The sequence below is a fragment of the Coregonus clupeaformis genome, chromosome 18, assembly GCF_020615455.1.
Source record: "Coregonus clupeaformis isolate EN_2021a chromosome 18, ASM2061545v1, whole genome shotgun sequence".
NCBI lineage: Eukaryota > Metazoa > Chordata > Actinopteri > Salmoniformes > Salmonidae > Coregonus > Coregonus clupeaformis.
This window is the reverse complement of record NC_059209.1, coordinates 8,063,973-8,090,201: the sequence shown is the minus strand read 5'-3', so window position 1 is coordinate 8,090,201 and position 26,229 is coordinate 8,063,973. Positions and strand designations below refer to the sequence as shown.

At 43.5% G+C, this 26,229-nt stretch overlaps 1 pseudogene; it reads left to right on the top strand.

Annotated features, from left to right (window-relative positions):
- Positions 1-902: 902 nt before the first annotated feature.
- LOC121587521 lies at positions 903-24,780 on the top strand (annotated as a pseudogene).
- The last annotated feature ends 1,449 nt before the right edge of the window (positions 24,781-26,229 follow it).

The following is a 26,229-nucleotide window of genomic DNA, read 5'->3' as shown; positions in this document are numbered from 1 at the left end:
TGTTTGTGATGCTCGTCGTTTGGTGTGACGCAGACAGGGTGGCGTGAGTGGAGAAACAGAAGAGTTATTGTCTGTTCTTTTGAGTTTTGATCTTGAGTCTTTGCCCGACAAAGTGATGTTAGGATATATAAGTTATCCGGTATTAGCTTTTGTGCCGAATACATTACGTTGTTACAGGTGTCAAGCTTATGGGCATGTGGCAGCAGTGTGTAGGAGGGAGGTTCCTAGGTGTGAGAAGTGTACAGAAGGGCATGAGACAAAGGAATGTGTAGCATTGGGGAAAGTAGTGTTCATTGTAGGGGTGCCCATGGGGCTGGGGATCAGAAATGTCCGGTGCCAGAGAGGCAGGTTGAGGTTTCCAGGGTTAAAGTAGTGCAGAAGTTGTCAAATGCTGAGGCAGTGAAGAAAGTAGAGGAAGATGGGTCAAGGGGGAGGGATCCTGAGAGGAGTGAGTAGTAGAGATGTACCAGTACATAGTGATAAACCAACAAGTGATATATCTTTCAGTAAGATTGGATTTTTGGCATTTATAGCAATGGTTATCAACTCTACTGCAGGGGTGGAACGTAAGTCGCAGAATATAGAGGTTGTGGTTGCAGCTGCAGAGAGGTATTTGGGTGTGCGAGACTTGACATCAGAAGAGTTACAGGGTGTGTTAAGTGGTGGTGTCCCATGCCTTCAGACTGTTGGCCTGAAGTAGGAATACATTGATTTAAATAGTGGAGTATGGTAGTTATAATTATTATGTATTTTTTTTTGTGTAGTATTAGATGGTAGGGTTAAAAAATAAAATAAAATAAGGGAGTTATACTCCAGTCTAGTAGGTGGCGGTAATGCAACATTTATTGGATGCCAACTGCCGTTGAACCTCATCGAAGAAGAAGTAATGCGCTGCTGTTTGACTGACCCTGTCCACATGTGATAATTGTGGCGACAACCAAAAGTTGTCATATGCATTGAATTCAAACTATTTCTTATTGATTGAACAACCAATTGCGAACGCAATGATGAAATCAACAGTTGAGGAGTAGGTAAGTTACCTTGTGTACTTTTTCTTCTTTGGCATTTGGGGCAATGGCAGCTAGAAGTAGCTGGCTAGCTAGCACATACTTTGCCTAATAAATGACTTTTATATAAATACTTGATATATAGTCTGAAACATAGCAATGCAAAATCGTCAAGTTTTCCTTACAAGCCAGAATGTTCAATGCAATTACATTTGACCTTACTTTGCTGGTGCGTTTGGTATTTCAACTCTATGACATTTGAGACAAAATATCGATAGGAAAGTATAGTTTACCTGACTTTTTAGAGCATAGGTACTGCCTTTGAAATCTATATCACATGCACCAAACCATGTAAACACCTGCAGACTGCGGTTACATGCATGTAGTTCCGTATTGTGCACGTGCCTATGGTCACAAACAAACAAATATTGATTGCCACACACAGAGACCCGCATGTTGAAGTCGGGTTAATAACACTTTCCTGTGCATATTTTGTCTCAAATTTCGACCAACCTCACGGACAATCGGCAGAGTAAGTTCAAATGAAGTTTATTCAACAATCTTACTTGTAAAGGACTGGTTAGGATTTTTTTTACATAAACGTGTGTGGCGTTGCCTACATCATATCGGCATGTTTGTTCCTAATGTGTACTGTAAAAACATTTACATTTTAGTCATTTAGCAGACGCTCTTATCCAGATCGACTTACAGTTAGTGAGTGCATACATTTTCATACAGGCCCCCCGTGGGAAACGAACCCACAACCCTGGTGTTGCAAGCGCCATGCTCTACCAACTGAGCTACAGGGATCCCTATCCCACAACGTGTGGCTAAGGGTAACAGTATCTAGCTAGTCTAGTCTATATAACTGTTTGCTGAATATTAAATACAGGAGCTAGCTTTAGTATTTGAAAGGCTGTTGGAATTTGGGTTATGACCATATTCAGTGGTGTAAAGAGAACACTTATCAAGAGAACTCCTCTGGTCAACCTTATTGCCTCTGATCTGGCGGACTCATTGCACACATGCTTTGTTTGTTAATTATGTCTGAGTGTTGGAGTGTGCCCCTGGCTATCTGTAAACAAAAAAAAACAAGAAAATGGTGCCATTTGCTTCATATAAGGAATTTATAAATGATTTTTAAAATTACATTTACTTTTGATACTTAAGTATATTTAAAATCAAATACTTTTACTTGAGTAGAATTTTACTGGGTGACTTTAAACTTTTACTTGAGTCATTTTCTATTAAGGTATCTTTACTTTTAGTCGCCTATGACGATTGGGTACTTTTTCCACCACTGACCATATTAACCATGCATTGCCTTTCAAATCCTAGCTTGATACAAACAGCTAACAGCATGGTCTCATAGACTAGACATAACATAGTAAACGAAAATCCAGGACACTCAAATTAGTGAGATATATTTACATTTACATTTTAGTCATTTAGCAGACGCTCTTATCCAGAGCGACTTACAGTTAGTGAATACATATTTTTTTTAGTTTTTATTATATGTTACATTTGGTATGGTTACATAAGACAGAAGGTTACTTAAGGCAAAAACAAAAGGAGTGTGGCTGGTTGGGCATATAACGCGAATGTCTAGCAACCCAAAGGTTCAAATCTCATCATGGGCAACTTTAGCATTTTAGCTAATTAGCAACTTTACAACTACTTACTACTTTTTAGCTACTTTGCATCTACTTAACATGTTAGCTAACCCTTCCTGTAACCTTAACCCTTTAACCTCTTATGCTAACCTTAAATAATATTGCAATATTGTCAAAACTATACAATATATTTTTTAATAATATCCCGATATGTAACTATCGATTCCCCCAATCACTATACCATACCAAATGTAATATGTCATACTATTTGAGTGTCCCGTTTACCATGTTACGTCTAGCCCTTAGTCCAGGTTGGACTGGACTCAACTCAACGATTTAAGATGAAGTTGAGCAGCGACTAGTGTGGGCAGACTGGTGATCCAACTTCACATAACTACGTCTTTATCAACAATGACAGATTTCAACACCCAAAGAATAGCACGCAATTACACAGTCTTGTGTAATTTCTGAAATCTGTAGTTTTTGATAAATTCCATGTTATGGGACGTCGGAGCTCCAGTCCGCCCACACTAGTCGCCACTCACCTTCATCGTAAATCGTGAAGTTGAGTTTAGTCGGCTAGTTAGCTAGCTTGCTATATTTTCCACCACAACGTAATCAATATGTGTGTTGTATTAATCTTACACATCATGTTTCTCACATTTTAAAGATGGAGCAATTTGAGTCTTCCCACAGTGAGGAAGAGGAAGATAAGGGCCCGACCAGGGCCAAAAGGGGTAAGCCCGAGGTGGTCCAGGAAGAGGACGGGTTCCTCCGTCCCGTGAAACTGTCGCGCGGTGATCTGTACAAACCTCCCACCGTGGAGGAACTGAACCAGCTGAAGGAGGCGGAGAGCCTGTTCCACTGCAGCCTGCTCAAGATGCAGGTGAAACCAGGGTTATAGTTGGGTGGGAGTCATGGTTTTTATGTGTGTTCAGGCATGCATGATCAAATCAAATGTTATCCGTCACATACACAGTTTACAGTTGCTATAAAAGTGAAATGCTTGCGTGCTAGCTCCCTCAACATTTCAGTACAATATCAATGATAATCAAGTCAATCAAAAATAACAAGTCCTTAAATTAACGTAGTATGCACAGTATAAATTATGAATGTTCTATATCAAGTATGATTTTGTTACAAATAGAAATATATTTTCTTAGTCGCACAGTTGAATAAATATTATATAATAGAACAGCAGCGTTAACTGTGTGTGCTTGTGTGTAAGGGTTTGATGTGTAGAGACTGTGAAAACAGTTGTACATGCATGTATTTACGCACAGCAGCGAATTTAGGGTCACTGCAACATGACAGCTACCTCAATGGTTCTATGCATATACATGTGTTTGGCCTCGTTTTAGATTTGGTTCATTATGAAATTTTAGCTGCCATGACTAAATTCAAACGTAAGTTGGTTTCGGGGTGTGGTTTGATGTGGGTGTCTCTTGTGTGTTCGCAGGTGGTAAGAGTTAGCCAAAATATTTAGCCAATTAGCTTCAGCCGACTAGTGTGCGACCGTGGCAAAGTTGGGTTGACTTTGGATAGCCCATCTCGGTCTAGTTATGGACCGTCAATAAATTGCACTATGTAAATTAGACTATTTTAGTTTGCTTATTAAATGCTTTCAATATTTGTATTTTAATTTCTACAGTTTATAGTTGGTGAGGTTAAGTCATAGAAATTTGAGCTATTGGAGTTTTTACATATTGTCCCATGTATATTGTGTAATTTATTGATGGCCCCTAACTAGCCCCATAGGGATATCCAAAGTCAACCGAAATTTACCACGGGCATTGCGATTGGGTCGTGTGCCTCTGCACTCCAAATTGATGATTACTTGTGTGCTGCCAGCTGTGGGCAGGATTCAAACAAACCCAAGCTTCCCAAAAGTCACGACCACAAGTCTCACAAAAATAATAAATGTTTCTGACTCATATCGATGCCACATAGGCTGTTTTCTAAATGAGAAGTTGTTTGTTAGGGGCAGTAACTCTTTAATCTCCATCTTGTCTCTTTACCAATGCCAACAGATGGAGGAGCTGCTGAAGGAGGTTGTCTTGAGTGAGCACAGGAAGCATCTGATCGACTCTTTTGTCCAGAGAGTTACTGAGCAGCTCCACACTGTACCACAGACTCCTGAGGTGGAGGTATGTTAGTGACACTGTGTCCAGGGGATTAGAAATAATGGTAACTTGTTGTATTTGGTCTTACTCCGTGACTTCCATAACTGTGTTTCAATTCCAATCATCTCTCTTCTCTTTCTCCAGCTGAGTGACCTGTCATGGTTGTCAGGAGGAGTGAAGGTCCCCTTTCTCCTGGTGCCAAAGGCAGCCAAGGGCAAGTTCCACATGGCACCCCCCCATCTCCGTTACCGTCATGGGCAGCTACCCACTGGGCACTTGCACCAAACCAGCCATCTCAGTCGATCTGGCAGTCACTATTCCTGCGGTACGTAACACCACACTATTCACTTTGAAACATGGCAGTCATAATTCGATCATACAACAATAATAACATGCGTCTATTCATGTTTTCCTTCCAGGATGTCCTGCACCCTAAAGATGCCCTAAACCAGAGGTACCCACGGAAGAGGGCACTTTACCTGGCAGGTAAATCTTGCCTCGTCTCCTGCCTTTGGGACCATGCGGTATTCATGTCTCCATGGCAACCGTCTCCGCCCCCTCCTGTCGCGTACCCCTCCAGGTACCAAGCAACATACTGTAGTACTACACTGTAGCATCTCTTACAGAAGGGTGGGATAGGAACGGTGCCATGTCATGTAGTCTATTTTACTGTTTTCCTTAACTCAAAGTCTAGGTTTGTTGGATTTTGCATGCTTGTTAGCAAGTACCTACTCAGTTAATTGGTTGTGTGTCAATGATGATTCAATGATATGACCCCTTCTCCAGGGAAACACTCCTCCAGCTTCATCTTGAGGCTCCACCCCTGCCCCCCTCCTGGCTTCTTCAAGGCCCAGCCGCTTCCACCCCCAGAGGAGCAACATCCGCACTGACTGGTACACTGGCTTGGAGAGCTCTCGACCAGGTGAGGGGCTCTACCCAAAGCCAAGCAACTTCGATATATATTGTTTCCTGATACAGTTCCATACTGATCTGGAACGTTAATGTAAACAGATAGTTATGGGATGAAAGCTCCTTGTTGGGGAGATGGTACACTGACCTGAATTATACAAGCGGTGCACTGGAGAGATACTTTACGTTAAAATCAGACTAAAGTATACATTCTCACCGATTCCTTTTCTGTGTGTTTGTGTAGATACGAGTGAGCCGCCCACTCCCCATTACAACAGCTCTATTCTGGGGGACATGCTCCCCAGGGCCCACCTGCAGTTCCTGACCGCTGTGAGCTCCCAGTGCACTGCCTTTGTAGAGGGAGTGGCCCTGCTCAAAGTGTGGCTCAGACAGAGGGAACTGGACCAGGTATGGGCCCCTGCGCCATCCGCTCCCTCTATCAACACCGTTTTACCAGGCTGAACCCAGCTCTTACACTACTCTCTCTCTCTCCTCCTGTGCTCGTCCTCAGGGCGCAGGGTGTTTCAGTGGTTTCCTAGGCTCCATGTTGCTGGCCTACCTCCTCTCCTCCCACAGAGTCAGCAACACCATGACCGCCTACCAGCTGCTCCGCAACAGCCTGCACTTCCTGGGTAAGACGCATGAGGTCTCATAACCTACCTGACTGTCTGTTTGCTCCTACTGTTGGAGTAACATCGCATGTACCGTAAATACTGTGCTAGACTAACAGGAAGAAACAAAAACAAGAAGGGGAAAGCAGGACCAGTGACCATGTCTTCCAGTAAGTACGTTGTTCAGACACACACACTTCCACACATTTATTGTTCTCTCCTCTTATTTATAAACGTCCTTTATATTTTCTCATTTATTTATATATTTTTTTCTCTCCTGTGTCGGTCATCAGGCTGTGTGAGCTGGTGAAACTGCAGTCCTGCTGTAAGAAGCTCGACCTCCTCAGTGAACTCATGGACCACAGTGGAAACTATGTCCTCACTGTGCTCCCCTTTACCCTCTCCCTCCTGCAACGAGGACTAGGCCAAAGGGTCCGCCTCCTCACCCACTCCCTGACCCCTGACCCTGAGGTGAGCATTCTCCTGCCTTTGGTTTCGCCTCACATACTGTACATGTTAAATAATACTGAATAGGTTGTGTGCCTGTGTTTCAGTGTGTTAAATGTCCCAGTGTCAGGTTGTGCGTGTGTAATGTAGGGCTGTTGACTGGAACAGACCGATCCAGTACGTTTAGAGAGAACTGTTTACTTGATAGAATTCTGAGTGGGTATTCTGGCCGACGTGTGTGACAGTGTACGTTTTCTATGACAGTGGTCGGTGGAGAGTGAAGCTCTGGAGCACAAGGCCCAGCCACCCCTGTCCTTTTGGCCTGCTGCTCAACCCAGAACAGGCTGCCTGTGTACTGGAGAGAGGACCCCCAGCTGACAGCCCCAAGGTCTGTGTGCGTGCTAGTGTTTCTTAAAATGTGTCTCTGCTGTGTGTCATTCTCACCCCTGTGTGTGTGCAGGCTGAGGAGTTCAAGCAGCTGTGGGGGTCTCGCTCTGAGCTGCGTCGTTTCCAGGACGGGGCCATCAATGAGGCGGTGGTGTGGGAGGGAGAGACCACCTGTCAAAAGAGACTGGTCCCACGCCAGGTCATCGCACACCTGCACGTACCTCAACTCCTAACCACTGATCTAGGATCAGATCACCCTACCCCCAATTCTAACCTTAACCATTAGGGGGATAAAACAATCTGACCCTGTGTCAGTGGTTAGGGGCAGCTACGCTCTCCTAGGCTAGAGGGAAGGGGGAGGCTGTGTGTTGTGGAAATGCTATTCATCAACATTTCTGCATCTGCACTTTTTGAATGGAATGCCTCTTTGGTAAATATGAAAAAATGTATGCACTCACTAACTGTAAGTCGCTCTGGATAAGAGCGTCTGCTACCATCTCTGCCTTGTACGATGTACTGTTAGTTTAAATGTTGAAGTTTTATTAGCCGTATGGACGGGATACACATGGTATACACCATCCAACGAAATGCTTACTTGTAGGTTCCTTCTCAACAATGCAACAACAATGAAATAAATTATAAAAGATAAGAATACGAACATAAAGTAAATGGTACAATAGAACAAACATTTTAGCAGAAGTATAATACAGGATTTCACAATTTGTAGTCTAATATTTATACATGTTTTGGGGAATGGGGGTTTGGGGGGGGGGCAAGTGTTTTAAATTGTGCAGTATTTAGCAATCAAAATAAGAGTCTGGTAGCAGCAGTTGTAATGTGTGTATAGGGCTGTGGCGGTCATGACATTTTGTCAGCCAGTGATTGTCATGCAAATAACTGCCGGACTCATGGTAATTTACCATTAATTAACATAAACAAGTTTAGCAATTCAGGCTTCCACGCATAGCCTACAAGCCACTGATGTGGACCTTTGGAACATCTACATTTAAAAAGTATAATAAATCAATTTAATATAGCCTACACTATCACAATAAATCCATTATTTTAGTCAGGTCTAAAGAAACATTATGATATGAAATGTAGCCTATTTCAGAACAGAATAGCATATTCTGAGTCGTCCTTATGTTAGGCCCTGATCTGGCTATGCCATATGGCTGTGAGCTACAGTAGTTTTATTTAGGGGACAAAATTTGCTTATGATTCCTGTAGCATTCTTTTATAGAAACGACAATACAATTGAACATAGCTGAATTAGATGAAACAATATTTTTCCCAAACGATTTCAGAGGGATTGCGGACATGGCATATTATATTATATTATGCAGCTATTCTGTGTTGAGCGGTTAACAAAGAAACAGGTCCTCTTACTGTGCATTCGGAAAGTATTTTTCCCCCACATTTTGTTAAGTTACAGCCTTATTCTAAAAGGGATTAAAGTAATGTTTTCCCTCATCAATCTACACACAATACCCCATAATGACAAAGCAAAAACAGATTTTTGGAAATGTTTGCAAAAACAGAACTATCGCATTTACATAAGACTCTTTACTCAGCACTTTGTTGAAGCACCTTTGGAAGCGATTACAGCTTATTGGGTATGACGCTACAAGCTTGGCACACCTGTATTTGGGGGGTTTCTACCTTCTCTGCAGATCCTCTCAAGCTCTGTCAGGTTGGATGGGGAGCGTCGCTGCACAGCTGTTTTCAGGTCTCTCCAGAGAGGTTTGATCGGGTTCAAGTCCGGGCTCTGGCTGGGCCACTCAAGCACATTCAGAGACTTGTCCCGAAGCCACTCCTGCGTTGTCTTGGCTGTGTGCTTAGGGTCATTGTCCTGTTGGAAGGTGAACCTTCACCCCAGTCTGAGGTCCTGAGCGCTCTGGAGCAGGTTTTCATCAAGGATCTCTCTGTACTTTGCTCCGTTCATCTTTCCGTCGATCCTGACTAGTCTCCCAGTCCCTGCCGCTGAAAAACATCCCCACAGCATGATGCTGCCACCCCCATGCTTCACCGTAGGGATGGTGCCAGGTTTCCTCCAGAGGTGATGTTTGGCATTCAGGCCAAATAGTTCAATCTTGCTTTCATCAGATCAGACAATCTTGTTTCTCATGGTCTGAGAGTCCTTTAGGTGCCTTTTAGCAAACTCCAAGTGGGCTGTCATTTGCCTTTTACTAAGGAGTGGCTTCCGTCTGGCCACTCTACCATAAAGGCCTGATTGGTGCAGTGCTGCATCAATGGTTGTCCTTCTGGAAGGTTCTCCCATCTCCACAGAGGAACTCTGGAGTTCTGTCAGAGTGACCATCGGGTTCTTGGTTACCTCCCTGACCAAGGCCCTTCTCTCCCGATTGCTTAGTTTGGCCGGGTGCCAGCTCCTAGAAGAGTCTTGGTGGTTCCAAACTTCTTCCATTTAAGAATGATGGAGGCCACTGTGTTCTTGGGGACCTTCAATGCTGCAGAAATGTTTTGGTACCCTTCCCCAGATCTGTGCCTCGACACAATCCTGTCTCTGAGCTCTACGGACAATTCCTTCGACCTCATGGCTTGGTTTTTGCTCTGACATGCACTGTCAACTGTGGGACCTTATATAGACTGGTGTATGCCTTTCCAAATTATGTCCAATCAATTGAATTTACCACAGGTGGACTCCAATCAAGTTGTAGAAACATCTCAAGGATGATCAATGGAAACAGGATGCACCTGAGCTCAATTTCACGTCTCATAGCAAAGGGTCTGAATACTTATGTAAATAAGGTATTTCTGTTTTAGGTTTAATACATTTGCAAACATTTCTAAAAACCTGTTCTCGCTTTGTCATTGTGGGGTATTGTGTGTAGATTAATGAGGGGAAACATTCATTTAATCCCTTTTAGAATAAGGCTGTAACGTAACAAAATGTGGAAAAGGGAAGGGTTCTGAATACTGCACACTTAACGTAGAGTAATTTATGCAACTTTAGTTGTGATACAAACGTTAGACTATATGTTTAGATTTTTAATACATTCTAAGGCTGCATAATGCGACTAATGATTTGATAAAAGTCGCATGAAAGGCAAGCGCTCTGCTCTGTTTCTTGCGCAGGCTGCACACACTTCATTCACAATATGACAAGCACTTGATTATATTCTCACCCATTAGACTAGTCTCAATTTAATCTGGTCTTTACATATAGCCTACTAATATGTGTGGAATGTTTGTTTTATTTAGAATTGCATCATGTCTGGAATAGCAAATGGAGGTTACGTGCAGTTACGTTTTTAATATGCCAGGTAGGCTACACTGCTTGTAAAGCGGATTAATGTGTTTAATTTTAATAACTGAGCAATAAATATAGCAGCACGACAAGGCTGGTATCCTCTTTAAATAGTGGCCAGTCAAAATTCTGTTTTCACACGTGATTACGCAATGACTGGGTTTATAAGAACACATGTTTCACTAGGCTCTGTAGGCTATTGGCTCTGCAACCTTGTTCCACGGGTCTTGGACCTATAGGCTACGTTTTGGAGTTATTTGGCCACTTTAGTTGTGATATAAACCTTATCAAAACATGTATGCCTATGGGCTAGGCTACATGATGCATGCGACTATGATTTGAAAAAGTTTCTTGCTGGGCATCATTCACAGGTGATCATATTCTCACCCATCAGACTATTCGCAATTTAATCTTGTCTTTACATACACTAAATAATATGTGTGAAATTTAGTTTTTTGATTTACAATGGCCATTATCATGCACCTGTTGGAACAGGGGCAGGGTAAAAAAAGACATGTCATCCATATGCACTTGAATAGTGAATGGAGGACGCTTTTCCTGCTTTTCATTTTGATACCTGCCAGGTAGGCTACTCAGATTGTAAAATGAAGCAATGTGCATAATATTAGGAACGTTCAGAAATATACACACACACAGTGAGGGGGAAAAAAGTATTTGATCCCCTGCTGATTTTTTACGTTTGATAACTGACAAAGAAATGATCAGTCTATCATTTTAATGGTCGGTTTATTTGAACAGTGAGAGACAGAAAGCAACAAAAAAATCCAGAAAAACGCATGTCAAAAATATTATAAATTGATTTGCATTTTAATGAGGGAAATAAGTATTTGACCCTCTCTCAATCAGAAAGATTTCTGGCTCCCAGGTGTCTTTTTATTTTGGTAACGAGCTGAGATTAGGAGCACACTCTTAAAGGGAGTGCTCCTAATCTCAGTTTGTTACTTGTATAAAAGACACCTGTCCACAGAAGCAATCAATCAATCAGATTCCAAACTCTCCACCATGGCCAAGACCAAAGAGCTCTCCAAGGATGTCAGGGACAAGATTGTAGACCTACTCAAGGCTGGAATGGGCTACAAGACCATCGCCAAGCAGCTTGGTGAGAAGGTGACAACAGTTGGTGCGATTATTCGAAAATGGAAGAAACACAAAATAACTGTCAATCTCCCTCGGCCTGGGGCTCCATGCAAGATCTCGCCTTGTGGAGTTGCAATGATCATGAGAACGGTGAAGAATCAGCCCAGAACTACACGGGAGAAACTTGTCAATGATCTCAAGACAGCTGGGACCATAGTCACCAAGAAAACAATTGGTAACACACTATGCCGTGAAGGACTGAAATCCTGCAGTGCCCGCAAGGTCCCCCTGCTCAAGAAAGCACATATACATGCCTGTTTGAAGTTTGCCAATGAACATCTGAATGATTCAGAGGAGAACTGGGTGAAAGTGTTGTGGTCAGATGAGACCAAAATGGAACTCTTTGGCATCAACTCAACTCACCGTGTTTGGAGGAGGAGGAATGCTGCCTATGACCCCAAGAACACCATCCCCACCGTCAAACATGGAGGTGGAAACATTATGCTTTGAGGGTGTTTTTCTGCTAAGGGGACAGGACAACTTCACCGCATCAAAGGGACGATGGACGGGGCCATGTACCGTCAAATCTTGGGTGAGAACCTTGCCTCAGCCAGGGCATTGAAAATGGGTCATGGATGGGTATTCCAGCATCACAATGACCCAAAACACACGGCCAAGGCAACAAAGGAGTGGCTCAAGAAGAAGCACATTAAGGTCCTGGAGTGGCCTAGCCAGTCTCCAGACCTTAATCCCATAGAAAATCTGTGGAGGGAGCTGAAGGTTCGAGTTGCCAAACGTCAGCCTCGAAACCTTAATGACTTGGAGAAGATCTGCAAAGAGGAGTGGGACAAAATCCCTCCTGAGATGTGTGCAAACCTGGTGGCCAACTACAAGAAACGTCTGACCTCTGTGATTGCCAACAAAGGTTTTGCCACCAAGTACTAAGTCATGTTTTGCAGAGGGGTCAAATACTTACTTCCCTCATTAAAATGCAAATCAATTTATAACATTTTTGACATGCGTTTTTCTGGATTTTTTTGTTATTCTGTCTCACTGTTCAAATAAACCTACCATTTAAAATTATAGACTGATCATGTCTTTGTAAGTGGGCAAACGTACAAAATCAGCAGGGGATCAAATACTTTTTTCCCTCACTGTATATAGTAGGCCTAGCCTATAGAAAGCTGATGGGATCCTCCTCTTTTTAATAGAGGCCATCAAAACTCTGTTTTCTCACGCAATTGCATAGCCTACAGAAACACTTATTTCATTTCATGAGGAGCTTGCTCTTGCTGCACAACAGGTTATCGTATTCCACTCAAACTCTGAATGCCAGGGCTCTCATGAAGTGTTTGATTTGATTTCAATTGCAAATGCTTTGATGTCAGAGTGATTAGAGGGACAATAGAGCGCTGAGTACCGGCCATTAGCAACTGGCAGCAAGTTTGGTAGGCTACTAATGACCATCAGCGGCATCAGAGCACAGTTTTGGAGAAGCGTAGTTACGGTCAAGTGGAATTTGACTGTGGTCATGATTTGTGACTGCCGGTGTGGCAGTAATATGGTCACCGGAACTGCCCTATATGTGTAACATGAATGTGTGTGTAGTTGTATGGGAAGTCCTGTTAGAACCAGGTCTAACAGGCTCCTTTCTCCTCTCCTCAGCCATGCAGATATACCAGAAACCTGTGTGAGATACATTGGAGGGATGCTGGACGAAGTCATCAAAGTAGGACGTGAGGTAGGTCCGTTTTCTGTAGTAGTGTGTCTTACCAGCAGAGGATGCTGGTGTGTGGTTTGACGACTCCCTCCATCCAAACTATATCTGAAACCTAAAGCTGTGTTTGTGTGTGTTTGTGTTCCCCAGGTGTGCAGCACAGGCGAGGAGGAGAGTCTGAAGGTGGTGTAGTCCTATGTTGACCTGAGCAGGAAGCTGTGGAGGCTGGAGGGGCTGCCTCTGTCCATCACCTCAGTGCAGGGGTCCCACCCGGCCCTCCGCTACACCCAGGTAACCCCCCAGACCCCCCATTTTAGACACTCTCCGGAGTTAAGTTTCCCCTAGGTACAGATCTAGGTTCACTTCCCTTCGCCCAATTCTAACCTTAATAGTGGGGGAAATAAAAAACGGACCCAGGATCAGCTTCAGACACAATCTACAGGCCTCATCTCCTCTTCAGCTCCATGCAGGAGATGGTCCATCATTTGAATGTTTGTTTTTTGTGCGTTCTTCCTCCATCACACAGGTGTTTCCCCCCAGTGCCCCTGAAGCTGAATTACTCGTTCTTTGACAGAGAAAAGTTGTCCCGGTCGCTGGTGCCCCAGGAGGGCAAACCATGCCCTGTGTACATCACGCCTGTCAAAGGTACCTCACACCATGGCTTGTCTGCCCCACCAGTGTGTGTGTGTTCTTTTGTACTATACAGACCAAATAGAAATGTGTTGTTGTGGATCCAGTTAAGGTATTTTTTAGTTGTGTGTTTTCTACTATAAGCCCCCCTCTTTGTCACCTCCTATTGTAGTGATCTGCCACATGGAGGGCAGTGGGAAGTGGCCTCATGACCAGGTGGCCATCCGCCACATTAAAGCAGCCTTCCACATCAGCCTGGGAGAACTGTTGACCAAACACCACCGCTACACCTGCCAGCCCAGCCCCACACACCTGGACGTGTGGAAGGTAGGGGCCCTGCTTTCTGTCTGAGGGGGTGGGAGCAGGGCTCGACATTAACACTTGTCCGGGACAAGTTAAAAAAAAAAAAATCTGACAAGAAGAACATAGATTCAAGTTGTCGGCGAATGGACAAGTTAAAATTAATCACAATATTCAACAATTACTCTGCTCAGAACTGGATCAGAGAGGCCAACATTGGAATAATATTCAAATCCATTTTCCATGTACATAAATAAAAAAGCGAAGGTCAAAGTGTAGGTGATCTGCATAGACCTGTTGGCTATAGCCTCATGTACAAACCGATGCTGACATGAGGGAGGTGCCAGAAAATGTAGCCAAATGTTAATGAGACTTTTAAATCCATAAATATAGACTAACCGGAGTGTCTTGTGACCATTTGCGCATCGCACATCACCCACCTTGAATCTGAGCAGAGGCGTAAGCATTTTGAAACTATTTAACCATAAACGTAGTTGTTTAAAACCAATTTTATGTAATTGTATGAAGCATGTCTCACAGTACCTTGTTTCAAAGTAGCCTAGCCAAAATACGACCATAAATGTTAAGATAATTATTCACATACCATTGAAAGCAAAACTTTTTTCTCATGTTCTATTTATTTATTTTTTCAAATCAATGTTATTTTATTGTCCAACAGCCAAAGGCACAGTCATAGTCAAATTAGTAGTAACCAATGCTAGGTGACGCATCTTTAGAACTCTCCTATTTCTTCATTTCTAAAACGGCTCGCGTGTGCTGTGCACTTTTGAGAACTGTGTTTTCACGCTAATTGCATTTTAGAACATTTGCGCGTAGCTTACAGCCATGTGCACATTTCTGAGCTCATAATATTAAGAGAGAGAACTTTATCAACATTTTAAGCGAAATTGTTTGAGCTGCCTCATTGCTATACTTTTTTGGGGGATGTGCAGCAGTTGTATGAATTTTGGATCTGTCGTCCCAGGATTGTCCCAGTATGTTTTGAACCGTCCTAAACATATATTTTATCGTTACAGGGACTACCTTCCCTGGAGGGAATTATTTTAGACTTAAATAGTATTTGGTTGTAATTGTAATGTTGCAATATTTTATAGGCTACCAAGGGTGGCCAACCATCCTCCAGGAGAGTCTTTAAAGGGGCCTTGTTGTATTTTGAGACATTTTTGTCTTTCTCTATGGCAAAAAAGATAGTAACGCATTTTATTTAGTAAAGTGGTTCCTTGCATCATACACTGATGTAATAATGGTGTTACAGACCATTTTTTCGGGGGAGGAAAGTGACTTGAGCTTAAAAAAAATTGTCCTACTTGTCCGAAAGAAAAGTGGCTAAAAAAGTTAACGTCAACCACTAAGGTGTGGGTGTATGGTTAGAGGTGATGGTCATTGTTATGTTCATTCATGACTAGTATAGGGAACCACTCTTATCAGGCACCTTGACTAACTGTGTGTGTGTGTCAAGGATGGCTTGGCGTTCAGGATCCAGGTAGCACACCACCGGGAGCCTCAGGTCCTGAGGGAGAGTGTAAGTCCAGAAGGACTGCTCATTGTCAGGGACAATGAGGAGACTCAAGCCCTGGAGATGGCAAACATACACCGGCCCCTACTCACCTGCACCCTGCACGGGTCAGACACTAGCTTTACACTGGAGCGCTCCTTCTATCAGCTAACATGAACTTTACATGTCCTCTCTCCACATCTCTCCCTTTCAGCTAACACTATAATTGTACAATCTCTCTATTGCTCTCTCTCAAATGGACACACACACACACATACACACACATCTTAATATTTATGTGGTTGTGTGTTCTAGGCTCCAGCAACTCCACCCGTGCTTCGGGGCGGTGTGTCGCCTGGCCAAGCGCTGGCTAGGCGCTCAGCTCTTCAACGATGACATCACAGAGGACACTGCTGACCTGCTGGTGGCGTCCCTCTTCCTGCAGCCGGCCCCCTTCACTCCTCCAGGGTAACTAGCCACCTGCATATCAGTCCATCTCTGACCCTTTCCCTCTCTCTCTTGTCTCCTTCATGTACCACATGACTGATACAACCCCCCTCTCTCTCTCCCTCCTTTCTCTCTGTCCGTCTCCCCCTTCTTTCTCTCGTTCTGTCTCTTGCTCCCTCTCGTCTCGCTCGCTCTCTTGCTTTCTGTCTCCATGTCTCTCTCTCCTCTATCTTTCTCTTCTCTCTCTCCTCTCTCTCTCCATGTCTCTCTCTCTCTTGTTTCTCTCAGGTCTCCTCAGGTGGGTTTCCTTCGCTTCCTTCGACTGGAGAAACAACCCCCCTGGTGGTCAACCTCAACAGCCAGCTCACCGGTGAGCACACACAATGTGGCTTTATATTGTATCTTACACAAATATGTTAATTTTATCATATTCGTGCAGCACAAAAAAATACCCCATGGAGTGTTCTCTCTCGCTGACGTGCTTCATATGTAGACTTCCTTTTCCCACTCTCTCTCTCCTACCCTCTGTCCTCATCTGTAGCTGCTGACTTCACAGAGATCAAGAATGAGTTCATCGTCTCCAGAGAGTCTCTGCCTGTCATGTTCATCGCCAACGCCCAAAGACAAGAAGCTGTCAATCTGTACCAATCAGGCTCCGTCTGTACAGGTTAGAACACACAGTACAGTCACCAGTACAGTCATCCAATAGCATTTTATTTGCACAACCCATTGTACACAACATAGTAACAGAAGACTCACAGACAGACTTGAAAGAGAAGAAATGGAATACAAACTTTTCAAATGATTGAACTGTAGTGGACTAACTTTCACATGCTAACGTTTTTAGCATTTCTGACACAAATCCCATACGTTCCAAGATCCCATACGTTCCAAGACGTTCCAAGATGGCGTAGCAGTGCGGTCGCGGTTTTATTCATTGTCCTTGTGTAAATATCCCGTTTCTTGTTTTTTTGTCTATTTTGTATATATTTCTCAATTTTTACTTTTCATTCTTTAACTAAATATACTTTCCTGCAACCTGTCTCACCCAACGTGGAAAGGATTCTATTATTTCTTTATAACTTTCATCAAGAACCTTAAGCTGAAACTAGTGTAGCTGCAACTGAATGGCTACTTGCTATTAGTCACCGTTAGCGTCTTCACCATTGTCCGTGGCCTACACTATCCACCAGCCAGCTCTAGCCTCTAGCCTGGACAATTCGTCGGCCAGTCTGCACAGGCGTGCTATCGACCCAGAGCTTATTGGACTTTCTGCCAGAATCACTGGACCCTAGGCCGGATCATCGCAACCAGCTAGCTAGCTGCAACCTGTTGTTGGCTAATTACCATTGCCCTATAGCAAGCACCAGTTAGCCTTGAGCTAGCCTCAGGCCCATCTCCCGGCTATCTACCTCTCTGTCAACCGGACGGGACCTCCTAGTGTTGACACTGAGCCCCGCCGATCCAACACGACTGGTTTGCCGACGAAATCGTCTGATGTGGTTTCAACAGGCTTCCCGCTTGCGACGACCATGAAGATCCATCTGCCAGCCCCGGCCCGCTAGCACACGCAAACTACAACTGTGCTCCCTGCTAGCTGTGCTGAAGCACCAATTTGAACTGCTCTCGGACTCACATATTGCTGTTCACTGGACCTTATGATCACTCAGCTGCACAGCTGATGCCTGCTGGACTGTTCCTTTTACACGGTACCCTGTCCTGTTTATTCTGTTTAGCCTCAGCCCAAACGTTATCGCTATTACCAGTTGTTGTCTTAGCTCTCTAATAACACCTGTGATTGCTTTATGCCTCTCTCCCATGTCAATTATGCATTGCCTATTGCTGTTTGGGTTAGTTCTTATTATACAATTTCACTGTAGAACCCTAGTCCCTCTCAAACTGCCTCAAATAGTTCCTTTGTTCCACCCCCCCATACACGCCGAGACCGGCTCAATCGGGTGCCTCCAGTGATGCTATCTCTTTCATTGTTACCCAACGCTTAGGGTTACCTGAACTGTACTCATATCCTTCCATATCCTTTTCTGTACATAATGCCCTGAATCTTTTCTACAACGCCCGGAGAACTGCCCCCTTTATTCTATGTACCCAACGCACTAGAAGACCAGTTCTTAAAGCCTTTAGTCGTATCCTTATTCTAGTCCTCCTCTGTTCCTCTGGTGATGTAGAGGCTAACCCAGGCCCTGCAGCCCCCAGTATCACTCCTACTCCCAGGAGCTATCATTTGTTGACTTCTGTAACCGTAAAAGTCTTGGTTTTCTGCACATAAATATCAGAAGCCTCCTTCCTAAGTTTGAGTTATTCACTGCGTTAGCACACTCCGCCAACCCTGATGTTCTAGCAGTGTCTGAATCCTGGCTTAGGAAGGCCACCAAAAATTCTGAAATTTCCATCCCCAACTATAACATTTTCCGTCTAGATAGAACTGCCAAAGGGGGGTGGAGTTGCAATCTACTGTAGAGATAGCCTGCAGAGCTCTATCATACTATCCAGGGTCTGTGCCCAAACAGTTTGAGCTTCTACTTCTAAAAATCCACCTTTCCAGAAATATTTCTCTCACTGTTGCCGCTTGCTACAGACCCCCTCAGCCCCCCAGCTGTGCCCTGGACACCATATGTGAATTGATTGCCCCCATCTATCCTCAGAGTTCGTACTGCTTGGTGACCTAAATTGGGATATGCTTAACACCCCGGCCATCCTACAATCTAAACTAGATGCCCTCAATCTCACACAAATTATCAACGAACTTACCAGGTACAACCCTAAATCCGTAAACATGGGTACCTCATAGATATCATCCTGACTAACTTACCCTCTAAATACACCTCGCTGTTTCAACCAGGATCTCAGCGATCACTGCCTTATTGCCGCGTCCGTAACGGGTCCGCGGTCAAACGACCACCCTCATCACTGTCAAACGCTCCCAAAAACACTTCAGCGAGCAGGCCTTCCTAATTGACCTGGCCCAGGTATCCTGGATGGATATAATCTCATTCCGTCAGTAGAGGATGCCTGGTTGTTCTTTAAAAGTAATTTCCTCTCAATCTTAAATAAACATGCCCCATTCAAAAAATACAGAACTAAGAACAGATATAGCCCCTGGTTCTCCTCAGACTTGACTGCCCTTGACCAGCACAAAAATATCCTGTGGCGTACTGCATTAGCATCAAATAGCCCCGCGATATGCAACTTTTCAGGGAAGTTAGGAACCAATATACACAAGCAGTTAGGAAAGCAAAGGCTAACTTTTCAAACAGAAATTTGCATCCTGTAGCACTAACTCCAAAAAGTTTTGGGACACTGTAAAGTCCATGGAAAATAAGAGCACTTCCTCCCAGCTGCCCACTGCACTGAGGCTAGGAAACACTATCACCACCGATAAATCTACAATAATTGAGAATTTCAACAAGCATTTTGCTACGGCTGGCCATGCTTTCCACCTGGCTACCACTACCCCGGCCACCAGCTCTGCACCCTCCGCTGCAACTTGCCCATGCCCCCCGCTTCTCCTTCACACAAATCCAGACAGCTGATGTTCTGAAAGAGCTGCAAAATCTGGACCCCTACAAATCATCTGGGCTAGACAATCTGGACCCTTTCTTTCTAAAACTAGCCGCCAAAATTGTCGCAACCCCTATTACTAGCCTGTTCAACCTCTCTTCCGTAACGCCTGAGATCCCCAGAGATTGGAAAGCTGCCGCGGTCATCCCCCTCTTCAAAGGGGGTGACACTCTAGATCCAAACTGTTACAGACTCATATCCATCCTGCCCTGCCTTTCAAAAGTTTTTGAAAGCCAAGTTAACAAACAGATCACCGACCATTTCGAATCCCACCGTACCTTCTCCGCTATGCAATCCGGTTTCCGAGCTGGTCATGGGTGCACTTCAGCCACACTCAAGGTCATAAACGATATTATAACCGCGATCGATAATAGACAGTACTGTGCAGCCGTTTTCATTGACCTGGCCAAGGCTTTCGACTCTGTCAACCACCGCATTCTTATTGGCAGACTAAATAGCCTTGGTTTCTCAAATGACTGCCTCGCCTGGTTCACCAACTACTTCTCAGATAGAGTTCAATGTGTCAAATCGGAGGGCCTGTTGTCTGGACCTATGGCAGTCTCTATGGGGGTGCCACAGGGTTCAATTCTTGGGCCGACTCTTTTCTCTGTGTATATCAATGACGTCGCTCTTGCTGCTGGTGACTCTCAGATCCACCTCACGCAGACGACACCATTTTGTATACATCTGGCCCTTCATTGGACACTGTGTTAACAAACCTCCAAACGAGCTTCAATGCCATACAACACTCCTTCAGTAGCCTCCAACTGCTCTTAAACACTAGTAAAACTAAATGCATGCTCTTCAACCGAACGCTGCTTGCACCCGCCCACCCGACTAGAATCACTACTCTCGACGGGTCTGACCTAGAGTATGTGGACAACTACAAATATCTAGGTGTCTGGTTAGACTGTAAACTCTCCTTCCAGACTCACATAAAGAATCTCCAATCCAAAGTTAAATCTAGAATCGGTTTCTATTTCGCAACAAAGCCTCCTTCACTCATGCTGCCAAACATGCCCTCGTAAAACTGACTATCCTACCGATCCTTGACTTCGGCGATGTCATTTACAAAATAGCCTCCAACACTCTACTCAGCAAATTGGATGTAGTCTATCACAGTGCCATCCGTTTGTCTCCAAAGCCCCATATACTACCCACCACTGTGACCTGTACGCTCTTGTTGGCTGGTCCTCACTACATATTCGTCGCCAAACCCACTGGCTCAAGGCCATCTATAAATCACTGCTAGGCAAATCCCCGCCTTATCTTAGCTCATTGGTCACCATAGCAACACCCACCCGTAGTATGCGCTCCAGCAGGTATATCTCACTGGTCATCCCCAAAGCCAACACCTCCTTTGGCCGCCATTCCTTCCAGTTCTCTGCTGCCAATGACTGGAACAAATTGCAAAATCTCTGAAGCTGGAGACACTTATCTCCCTCACTAACTTTAAGCATCAGTTGTCAGAGCACCTTACCGATCACTGCACCTGTACACAGCCCATCTGAAACTTAGCCCGCCAACTACCTCATCCCTATATTGTTATTTATTTTGCTCATTTGTACCCCAGTATCTCTATTTGCACATCATCTCTTGCACATCTATCGTTCCAGTGTTAATACTAATTGTAATTATTTTGCACTATAGCCTATTTATTGCCTTACCTCCATAACTTGCTACATTTGCACACACTGTATATATATTTATTTCTGTTGTATTTTTGACTTTGTTTTGTTTTACCCCATATGTAACTCTGTGTTGTTGTTTTTATCGCACTGCTTTGCTTTATCTTGGCCAGGTCGCAGTTGTAAATGAGAACTTGTTCTCAACTGGTTTACCTGGTTAAATAAAGGTGAAATAAAAAAATAAAAAAAAGTAATGGGAACGATATGAGCATTTTCCGCGCATCATGTCCAAATCAAATCATCCGAAAGTATCTAAAATCGATTGTGAAGGTCAACAAAGTAACTAGTAGATGATTTGAACATGAAAAATGCTAATATCATTCCTATGACTTTAATGGGATTTGTGCCACAAATGCTTAAATGTTAGCATGTGGAAACAGTGCCAGGGAAACTAAACCAAAGCATGGATTGCTGTCATACCTTGTCCATAGACAGCTTACAGGGTAAGGAAACCAATGTAATTTTGTAATTTGGGTGAACTACAATTGTCAGTGTAATGCATCTCAATAGTTAAAATAGTGCTTTTACACAATGTTGAAACCTAATATTCCACAATTGACATTGTCATTTCAATGACAGGTATTTGTATCAACATTTTAGCTTTTTATAATAAACCAATTTATTTACAGGGTTACATATTAGTTTCTAGGGCACAACATGTGCTTCAGAAATAGCTCAAATACATATAGGGCAAATACAGGCTATATCAATCGATTTTACAAATATTTTCTGGTGCTCCTAAATTTTGTTGTGCGCCTAACTTTTAGAAGTTGGGAGCACCAGTTTTACCAATGAAAAATGTTAATTTAAAGCCCTAACTATAGTAAATATAATAGTAGATGTGCCATCATAAACAGCGGAGCAAAAATGAATTGCACATTGTTGGTAGTCGGCATTCACACAGTTTCCCTATCCTCGGACCCTTCCTCAAGGCACACTGCTCTCCTGCGTCACACTGTTGGAGGATCCACTCATATCATTATCACTATTACTACTTAGTAAAAAAAATTCGGAATGGTAAAAGTAGAGATTATGTATCTTACTCACCATAGGCAACTGACTGTTTCTTTTCATGATATGGACCCCTGTTGATTTATAACCTTTCAAGCACCTCTTGGAAATCACTCATCTGTAACGTCATGCACATTCAGTTTGTGATGTTATTACACTAATACAATAATATTACATTCATTCAAAATGGCAATAAGAAAAATTTAACCTGACTGCTTTTTTTTCTCCATTTATGCTGTTATAGACAAACACAATGGATATGGCTTATATGAAAATAACAAGTGAATTTAATGCTCACCAGTTGCTTTTTGTCCCTGTTTACTTCCGGAAGGAAATCAGTTTCTTTTTTACATGTCTGCTGTTTGATACGGCAGCTTCCCATTTTTCTCATTTAGCTTTCCCGTTCCACTTCAACCACTGGATTACAATGCTCAAACTAGCTGTTCTCTAGACCTGGCATGTTTGTATGTGTGTGTCTGTCAAAGAGCTTTGAATTCAATAGGCCTACTGCGTAACGTGAAGAAGAAGCGTCATAAACTAACATTTCATGTGCCTGAGAAAAACGTGTGCGTTTGCGGCATCTGTCACGTCACTTTCACATTGATGGCAAAGGTGCAGTTCATTTTGAATCACTGCAGTGAATGGGACAAAAACAAAGATGGAAATGCACGAAGGCGGCACAGTAGCACTTGCCTAATCAACTTATTAATTGAGAGGCAGATTGAGCTGAGCACATAGGCGCACACATCAATGGAACAGCTATTAATTGTGCTCAGTGCACATTTTTACAGCCCAATATTCTCACCAAGATGCCGGTCCTTGAAAATGTACCAGATCTTTATCATGAAGTCGTCATCTGACCTGGGGTTAAGACAACAGAGAGAGTAGTCATAGTGACTCAATGGAACTCAGAAACAATATTTTGTGACGATAGATGAGGATAGTTCCAAATGAGGAGTTTAAACGGTGTGTCTTGAAGGACAACAAACAGGTGTTGTAGGATTACTCCCACTATAATGACTAGTGTGGGTGTGTGGTATAATGTGTGTTATTAAATGGTGTGCGTTTCTTCCTGTGTGCTCAGATGCTTCAGGGTGTGGTGATGGTGGCCGCAGAGAGTCTGAAGGTCCTGGAACCTCAGTTGATGGACGCCAACCAGATACAGGACGTCCGGGTTAGTCACACACACACTTACCCACCATTCTATCAATCTATTCATACTCATAAAACTACTACATGCACACTCACATTCATGTTAGTATGTTTTTCTTCATTTCCAATAACTGGTTTCAGTCAGACCTACTTTTTTGTAATAATCCATTCCATCATTAACATTCCTTTCCCTTCTCTTCCTCTGTTCTCTCACTCCGTGTGTGTGTTTGCATGTGTACAGGTGGCCATGCGGCCTCCTTTGGATGCCTATGATGTCCTGACCCACCTGATCCCCAAGCAGGTGCCCTTACTGAGCCAGGCAGTGGACCCGCCTCATGCTACCTTCAGCAGGGGCATCCTGGCTGGCAGCGTGGTCAACACTGGAGGGGTACTACCCGTCATCGACTTCTGCCCCGTCACCCACTACCTGGCAGAACTCAGAGTGAGTGTGTGTGTGTGTGTGTGTGCGCCCGTGTGTGCCTGCATGTGTGTTGGCGATAGATCCTTTTTGCCTATATAAATGAGGCTCAGGCTAGCGGGTTTTCTATAGAAGCAAAAAGGCAATGTTTGGGTTTCTCCTGACATGCACTTTTTCCTTTTCATCGGCTCCATTTTTAAACCAGTGTCCCCTCCCGTCTTTCCCAGGATGCATTTGGAGACCTGTCTCTGTTCTTCTGTGACCCCTACGGCGGCACTGTGATCGCTGTGCTATGGAAACCCAAAGCCTTCAGCCCACTGCCTTTCAAGGTAAAGACAGAAAAATCACAGAATATGTCTCTCTCCTTTTCTGCTTATGCATTTCTTTGTGTATCCCCCTTGGTCATGTGTCCCTCCCTCTTCCAGACCTCCCAGATGGTGGCTCGTCATGTGGAGGTGAGTGGGGAGGAGGCTCACACTGTCCCCAATGTGGAGGCCATCCTGGAGGACTTCAGGGTCATGGGCCAGGGCCAGGGCCTGGTCAAGTCAGTGGAGCCATGGACTGAGAAATGGGTGGTGTAGACTGAGCACGTGCGCAAGCACACACACACACACACACACACACACACACACACACACACACACACACACACACACAGAAACATGTACGATAATTGTATTTTAATTTAAACAATCACATTTTGAAATGGATTACCCCATAGCCAGCAAAACATGTCAAATCGTTAACACCTTTTTGTAAAAATGAAATCAATATGTTGTAACACACTTATTGTATATCTAATTGTGTGCAAACGCAAGTCATGGACATTTTATTGGATAAAATAAATGTAAGAAACTAACCATGTGGAGTCTTTGTTTTCGCTGGTGCTTTAACCCTGTCTTATAACTATGTGTCTGTGTTACTGTTTTGTACGTACAGTGAGGTCCAAATGTATTGGGACAGTGACACATTTTTTGCTCTACTCCAGCACTTTGGATTTGAAATGATGCATTGATTATGACGTTAAAGTGCAGACTGTCATCCATATTGGGTGAACCGTTTAGAAATTACACCACTTTTTGTACATTTTAGGGGACCAAAAGTATTGGGAAAAATTAACTTATGTGTATTAAAGTAGTCAAAAGTTTAGTATTTGGTCCCATATTCCTAGCACGCAATGATTATTACGCTTGTGACTGTACAAATTTGTTGAATGCATTTGCTGTTTGTTTTGGTTATCCAGATTATTTTGTGCCCAATAGAATGAATGGTAAATCATGTATTGTCACTTTTTATGTTTCTAGATACTTCTACATTCATATGGATGCTACCATGATTCCGGATAAGAATAAGCCCCGGTAAAATGGATAACTATTGAAAGATGGCTGATATGCGGTTTTCTACATTGTAATGGACACGGTGCAACCTTTGGTAGGTAGGTAGGTAGGTACGTTGCTGGCAGGCTTCGGCTGTGGTGTACAGCAAAGCCAAGTCAGCCCGTGCTCATGGTTCTCACAAGGGAAGAGAAATTATAGGCTACAATGACATGTAACTATAAATTTGTATACATTTATTTTGTGGGTGCCTTTTCATTATCTGGATAGACACTTGTGGTTTCTAGCTGACGTTACACCAATCAAAGCAGTGGAGGTCCTGGGTTGGCGTGGTTACACGTGGTCTGCGGTTGAGAGGCCAGTTGGATGTACTGCCAAGTTCTCCAAAACGTTTATATTTTTGTTCAGAATGTGTATGTATTTATGTAATATCTAGCAATAAAAAAAAAAGTGAAAATTATACAATGGATTACAATAATGTTCTGGGGAGAAAAAGTGCAGGTGCAAAAACATAAGTTTGCACCCCGTATTTTAATTTGCTCCATGACTCATGCGGCCAAGTGGACACAAGGCTGTTTGGCTCATCTCAGCCACGAAGAGGAATAACTTTGCAGCTGTTTCTGATTTAATAAACAATCCCATGCTGGTGGATGGTAACGTTAAAAGAAAACAGCCCAGAAATGCAACGTAGGCTGAAAAGCATTTGTATGCCATATCATAGGAAAATACACTGAATTTACACAGATTTGCAAGAAGTCCAAATATATCATACTTTGACTAAAATGATGACTTATTGACTTAAATTGTTGTCGAACCAGGAGAAGAACACCACACCCCTCATGTAGTACTACATCCTAGCCATGCCGGGCTCTGTACCAGTGGAGGCTGCTGAGGGGAGGACGGCTCATAACAATGGCTGGAACGGCGCAAATGGAATGGCATGTGTTTGATGTATTTGATACAATTCCGCTCCT